Source organism: Carassius gibelio, chromosome A23 (genome assembly GCF_023724105.1).
Source record: "Carassius gibelio isolate Cgi1373 ecotype wild population from Czech Republic chromosome A23, carGib1.2-hapl.c, whole genome shotgun sequence".
Taxonomy (NCBI): Eukaryota; Metazoa; Chordata; class Actinopteri; order Cypriniformes; family Cyprinidae; genus Carassius; species Carassius gibelio.
In genome coordinates, this window is record NC_068393.1 from 18,479,356 (window position 1) to 18,487,079 (window position 7,724).

Below are 7,724 nucleotides of genomic sequence, written 5' to 3' on the forward strand. Positions count from 1 at the left end.
TATCAGGAGACATGTACAAATACATTGTTCATATGAATGCAGAATGAGTCACTCTTTAGATGTGCTTTCCTCAAACTCAACTACAAGACGACTGGCGTTCTTGAACAGGACATCCAAGCTTCTGTCGAAATGTTTTTAATTTCTAATCCACCATGACTTTTTCAGGATTTTATTCCTGTCCTGATAGCACTCGTCCATCTCAGAGACGTCTATTTGACGTCTGCAAGGCATTTTTTTAAAGCGTTTACTCATCTGCTACACATCTATAGGACGTTTCCAATCAGATGTCAAACAGACGTTTAGAAGATGTCTTTAAGATTTAAAACTGACATCTTAAAGACGCCTATCAGATGCTTTCCAGATGAAGAGATCTTTAACAGACATCTTATACGTACCTGTGCTATCTGGGTCTTATTTTATGTTTACCACTGAATAATCTAATCTTGAACTCTATTCTATAGAATTCACACTGTTTTATCGAATTCTTTTAATGTCTCGATCATCAGAAAATTACAAGGTCCCACCGAGATTTGAACTCGGATCGCTGGATTCAAAGTCCAGAGTGCTAACCATTACACCATGGGGCCTGGGTGTCAAAAGCCCTTTAGAAAACATATACAACCGAGCTGTGAAGATTTACACTCAAATAGACTTCTTAAAACACGTCTGCACTTTATTAAAGAACATAAAGACACATTACAGCAGCTGTTTCATTATACATAGTAATCATTCAGAAGTAGCATCAAAGTCTAGCTTGCTATCCACAACACGAAGTATCTTGTGTTGTTTCTCTTCAAAAAGTGCTTCAAATAAATACATAAAAGATTCAAATGTAAAACTACTGGGGTTATGATACAGTAATGGTTCACCATATTAGGATACCATGGTACAAGGTATGCATTAGAAGAACTGCAATAATTTCGTTTTCTAACAAATTACTGTACAGTTAAATGTTTCCTGATTTGTTTTTTTTTTTTTTTTGTCAAACTCAAGCTCATCTCATTTAAGTTTTAAACCTGAGAGCTTCGTCACCTTGAGCAGAGCTTATTTTATTCTTCATTATTTTATTCATAAGCTGTGAAGCCAACAGCTGTGCCTCTAGAGGCTTCAATAATTCATCTCCTCAAACATCTTCATCTGAGGTGAAATGACATGCTTAAACAGTGTGAACGATAGTGAGGAGATGTTTAATTAATGAACAGCAGCAAGCTAACAAAAATACGCTCTAAGAACGTTTTGCTTAAATGTAAAAAATGTTTTTTTATTTTTTTTATAATTTTGGGGACATTACTTTTTAATGTTTCCTGAACCATCTGAACATGAGCATCACTATAATTCTGGGCCATGTGCAGTGAATTTGAAACCTCTGGGCCCTGTGCACTCTTTCACCCTTTTCCCCCCACTAGCGACGCCCCTGGATCTGAAGCTAGTAAGTAGTTATACTATGATTATAAAAGTTAGGCATACAGTATGTCTAACTAATGTTTCAGTTCAAATTAATTCCATGAACGACGTATAAATGGTTTTGTGCTAACATTTTGAGAACATTTTTCCAGACCTGATAACTTTAAATGAACATTGCTGGAGAGAACCTTGGCTGAATGCAAGCTGAAGTTCTGAGAACATTCTCTGTTAGTTAGAATAGAATAGAACAGAATAGAATGCAATAGAATTGCACAGAATGGAACTGAACTGAATAGAATGGACCAGAACATAATAGAACATAACATAATAGAATAGAACAGAACAGAATATAATAGAATAGAACATAATAGAATACAAAAGAATAGCACATAAAAGAATAGAACAGAATACAATAGAATAGAACAGCATAGAATGGACAAAGACAATAGAACATAACCGAATGGAATAAAATATAACTTAATAGAATTTAATAGAATAGCAGATAATAGAACATAATAGAATACAATAGAGTAGAACAAAATTGAATAGACAGAACATAATAGAACAGAATAGAATACAATAAAGTAGAACAAAATTGAATAGACAGAACATAATAGAATAGAATAGAAAATAATAGAATACAATAGAATAGCACATAATAGAATAGAACAGAATACAATAGAATAGAACAGAATAGAATGGACAAAAAAATAGAACATAATCGAAAGGAATAAAATATAACTTAATAGAATTTAATAGAATAGCACATAATAGAACAGAATAGAATACAATAGAGTAGAACAAAATTGAATAGACAGAAAATAATAGAGCAGATTAGAATACAATAAAGTAGAACAAAATTGAATAGACAGAACATAATAGAACAGAATATAATAGAATAGAATAGAAAATAATAGAATACAATAGAATAGCACATAATAGAATAGAACAGAATACAATAGAATAGAACAAAATAGAATGGACAAAAACAATAGAACATAACCAAATGGAATAGAATATAACTTAATAGAATATAATAGAATAGCACATAATAGAACAGAATAGAATATAATAGAGTAGAACAAAATTGAATAGAAAGAACATAATAGAACAGAATAGAATACAATAAAGTAGAACAAAATTGAAGAGACAGAACATAATATAACAGAATAGAAAGGAACATAATATAATAGAACAGAACATAATAGAAAGGAACATAATATAATAGAACAGAACATAATAGAATTGAACATCATAAAATATAATTGAACAGAATAGAGTGGACCAGCACAGAATATAACATAATAAAATAGAACAGAACAGAATAGAATAGAACAGTACAGAATAGAATAGAATAACACATAATATAATAGAACAGAACAGATAGACAAGAACATAATATAATTAAATAGAACTGAATACAATACAATACAATAGCACAGATTATAACATAATACAATAGAACAGAATAGAATATAACAATAGAATAGAATAGAATGTTGTTGAAGATTAGTATTTTTCCCGTGGTTAAATGATGTCACTGCTTTATTAACTCAGTTTTGCTTCTTGTAGGGAAGAGCAGCAGAATCATCAGTGCATTTATCAGTACATTTGAGACTTTGTGAAATCTGTCGAGATTTTTTCTCAGTTCATTGATTTATTAATGACATCTGTGACGCAGAGCTGGATGTTGATGAATTACTGAGCTTCATCCAGACAATTCCTACAGCAGGAGGGACTCTCCAGAGTCCAGACCCTCGATCTGTGGTCACCTCTAGATGGAGGTATAAACCAAAAAATCAGCTGATCCGCACAGCACAAGTCTGCACATGAAATCAGGACTTATACAGCTCAGGCTGGGAATAATCTGCAACTTTTTGATCTCGTAAGTAGGGAAGTCCTAAGAGTCCATGGATTATAATTATTTTTCTTGTTTTCTCATGATCATGACAGTGCCCTTTTGTCAAGGCAATTCATTTATTTGGTAAATTGTATTTTGTAATGTAATTAAACAAATTATTGTGAAAGGCCTGCCCAATTTAATTATTAGTAAAATTACTGAACAATAATTTAACCCAGGGTTCCTCAAATCTTGGATGGCCTTAACTCACCTTCCTGTGATTTTCTAATGATCCTCAAGACATCATTAGCATGCTCAGGTGTGTTTGATTAGGGTTAGACTTAAATCCTGCCGGAAAGTGGATCTTGTGGGACAAATTTGAAGATCCCTTTTTAGCCGTAAATAAAATGATCCACATGATAACCTTTCCCCTGAGTTCTCAGTGGAGCAGTGTGCTTATATTATTAAATTATTATTATTTTACAAGAACGACATGAGGAGAGCATGCACAGCTGTTGTTTATATTCCTGTGTGTGGCCTGAGGAAACAATGTTAGCTGCAGCAAGGGGTGAAGCCATCATTTCAGATTTTATTTAATTTTAATTTTATGTCTAATTGACATGTTTTATCTGTTTTTATCGTTTTTTTTATCTTATCTTTAATTAGCTAAGAAATCAAAAACACTTGTGGACAATAACCAATCATTTGTATGGTTTAATACTTTTGTGCTTTATTTTCTTAATAACACTGGTTTATGAAGGCTATTGTTTTTTACACGTTTTTACAATAGAATAAGGAAGTATGAATATATTAAATAGTTTCTATACTATTTTATACTATACTTCTGCTTTTTATTCAGCTCAGCTACGTTTATAAACAGATGCTTTTGTCCATATTAGGGATTTCCTGGCATGTCATAAATGACTTCTATGAGTCAGTATTGGATTTTCTGCATGAGAATGTCCTCCAGCTTTGAATATGACTGAAAAATCCACTGTTCATCATTGTTTCTTTTTCAAAACTGAATCACGGAATTTGCTGCTCTATCAATACAGAAGCATCCGTATCGATACATGCATAAGCAAGTCCTATTTAAAGCCTTGTTTCTTTTGCACCTTTGATACTATGAGCACCTGCTCCTCCGAAGGTCTCTGCACGGCACGCAATTGCAGTGGTGAATCTGTGATGAGCCACACATCCAGCAAGAACTTAACGATACACAAAATAATCATATTGGTTCAAGCATTTAATATCTATGAGTTAATTAAATGTCAATAATGAACAATACAGCACAAATTATAGCGATCACGAAGAAGGTCCTCATTCCGTCCCAAACGCGTAAGGTGTACCTACAGTATACAACTCCCCAGCAGTTATATTCAGTTCTATACTGCCAACTGTTGGTGCAGTTGTGTAACTTAGAGAATAACTTTTGATTATGTCTAGATCACGAGAAAATAAAGTCGTGATAACGAGAAAACCTTCGTTATGTCAAGATCACGTGAAAATATGAAGTCGTAATAACGAGAAAACAACTTTCGTTATGTTGAGATCATGAAAAAAAATAAAGTTGTGATAACGAGAAAATAACTTTTTTTACTGAGATCATGAGAAAATAAAGTTGTGATAATGAGAAAACAACTTTCGTTATGTCAAGATCACAAGAAAATATTAAGTCGTAATAACGAGAAAACTTTCTTTATGTCGAGATCACGAGAAAATATTAAGTCGTAATAACGAGAAAACTACTTTCGTTATGTCAAGATCACGAGAAAATATTGAGTCGTAATAACGAGAAAACTTTCGTTATGTAAAGATCACGAGAAAATATTAAGTCATAATAACGGGAAAACTAATTTTTTTACTGAGATCATGAGAAAATAAAGTGATAATGAGAAAACTACTTTCGTTATGTCAAGATCATGAGAAAATATTAAGTTGTGATAACGAGAAAACAACCTTTGTTATGTCAAGATCATGAAAATAAAATTAAGTCAAGATAACGAATAAACAACGTTTTTTTACTGAGATCATGAGAAAATAAAGTTGTGATAATGAGAAAACAACTTTTGTTGTCGAGATCACAAAAAAAGAAGAAAATAAGTCGAGAAAATAAGTAAACAACTTTCTTTTTATTGAGATCACAAGAAAATAAAATTGTGATAACGAGAAAAACAAATTTCGTTATGCCGAGGTCACGAGAAAACAACTTTCGTCGTCAAGATAACGGAAAAAAAATATTAAGTCGAGATAACGAGAAAACGACTTTGAAAATGAAGTTGTGATAATTAGAAAACAACTTGGAAGAAAAAGTTTTTGGAATGTTTGAATGAAGTACGTTTTAAAACCTTTCAGGAAAAAAAATATGCAATGATCAATGTATAATTTAAGACATGATTAAAGGCCAAACATTCTATTAATGTTGCTCGAAAAACATTTCTTACAACGTTATACTAAGATTATTTGTACGTTTATGTTTTAGTATTCTAAGAATGTTTTCTCCCAAATAACAGAAGTACATTCCAAGAATGTTTTCCCTTAACATTATGAGAATGTATATCAAATATTAATAGAACATTTCAACATTACTTTAAGAACATTTTATTCTCACATTTATATAATTTTAAATAACATTCATGAAAGTTTCATGACATTTAAACTCTTGATTTCCTGATCAGCATTGTTGCCAAATGTTGACATTTAATAATGTTGAATAATAATAATAATAAACATTTTAATCAGTTGCATTTTTTTATTTAGCGAATGCATTTTTCCAAAGTGTCTTAAAACAATTGCAAAAATAAATAAATAAATTGGACATTAAGGAGCCAACAATATTAGCAGTGTTTCGTTTTTATTATAAAATTTTAACTTGTTTATTTTCCAGAATTCTGTGACCTTTTCTGCTGAATAACAAAATCATTTAAAAAAAACAAGCAAAGTGCATGTGTTCTCTGAGATTTCATGTTTACTGAACAAACTGAATGGGTTTTTGTCAGTAGACCAACATTGTTCTGTTATTTTCCGTACACGCCAAAATACACAAATATTTTAATTAAAGAAAATGGCTTTTAAAATATCCAAAAATAACGACCTGAACAAAAAAAATAACAAAAACAAAACAACAACAATGGATTGCAGAAATAATATTAAAAGTGTTTACTTCACCAAAAGATGAGAACATTTAACATTTAACTGGATAGTATTATTTTAATTTTTATCTGTGGAAAAAGTACTTAATGTAGCACATGTCAACAGTAGTGGACTGGTGTCTCTTCTGAGGTCATGTGTATATGTAGGTTGTTATTGACTGATAATCTTCTCCCTTTGGGACTTTATTAATACACACGAGAACATCTTACATAACACACTGTGTGCTCGTGACTCCAGATAAAGAGCAGGAGCTGCACAAACACTCGTCTGAATGTGAGGAAGTGAATGAGAAGTGATTGTTTTCTGAAGCGTCTCGGGAGGATTCAGACTCTCAGAAGAAAGCCGCGTTTCCACCGCAGGAACTTTACCCAGGAACTAGGGACTTGGTCCGGTACTTGGTGTGTTTCCACCGCAGGAACCAGGAACTAAATAAAAGTTCCGGGTAAAAATGTTCTGGGTAATTTCGGTGGAAACGCGGCAGAAGAGACTCATTAGAGCCGATGAGAGTCACACTTTAGAAAGAGTGAAAACACTATGTGTGTGTGTGACAGATAAACCTCAACATAGTCACAAATGCAACTGATCATGTTCATGTTAATTGGGATTGTTTGGAAAGGTGATTTCATGAAGACACACACACACACACACACACACACAAACACGCCTTGTGTAACTTTAGTCCAGATCCTCATTAGAGTTAATCTCAACATTTACCTTTTTACTGTTTCCTTGACCACTGATTAAGATGGATTTGCAAGCTTACAACACACACACATACACACACACTCACACACTAACACACTAACACACACAGACTCTCACACACACACACACACACACTAACACACACAGACTCACACACACACACACACTCACTCACTCACTCACTCACTCACTCACACACACACACGCACACACACACTCTCTCTCACACACACACACACACACACACAGACACTCACTCACTCACTCACACACACACACACTCACACACACACACTCACTCACTCACACACACACACACTCTCTCTCACACACACACACACACACACACACACACACACACACACACACACACTCACACACACACTCTCTCACACACACACACACACAGACACTCACTCACTCACTCACTCACACACACACACACAGACACTCACTCACTCACTCACTCACTCTCTCACACACACACACACACACACACACTCTCTCTCTCTCTCTCTCTCTCTCTCACACACACACACACACACACACACACATCAACAGAAACTCAACACGAGCAATGAGTAGCTGTAATGTTCACACTGACCAGCAGAGGGCAATCCTA

The 7,724-nt window shown here is 33.5% G+C and overlaps 1 non-coding gene across 1 annotated transcript; it reads right to left on the reverse strand.

The window, feature by feature from the left end:
- Nucleotides 1-515: 515 nt before the first annotated feature.
- On the reverse strand, nucleotides 516-587 carry trnaq-uug (transfer RNA glutamine (anticodon UUG)). The gene has a single exon. It is a non-coding gene; the product is annotated as a tRNA-Gln (tRNA).
- Between the last annotated feature and the right edge of the window lie 7,137 nt (nucleotides 588-7,724).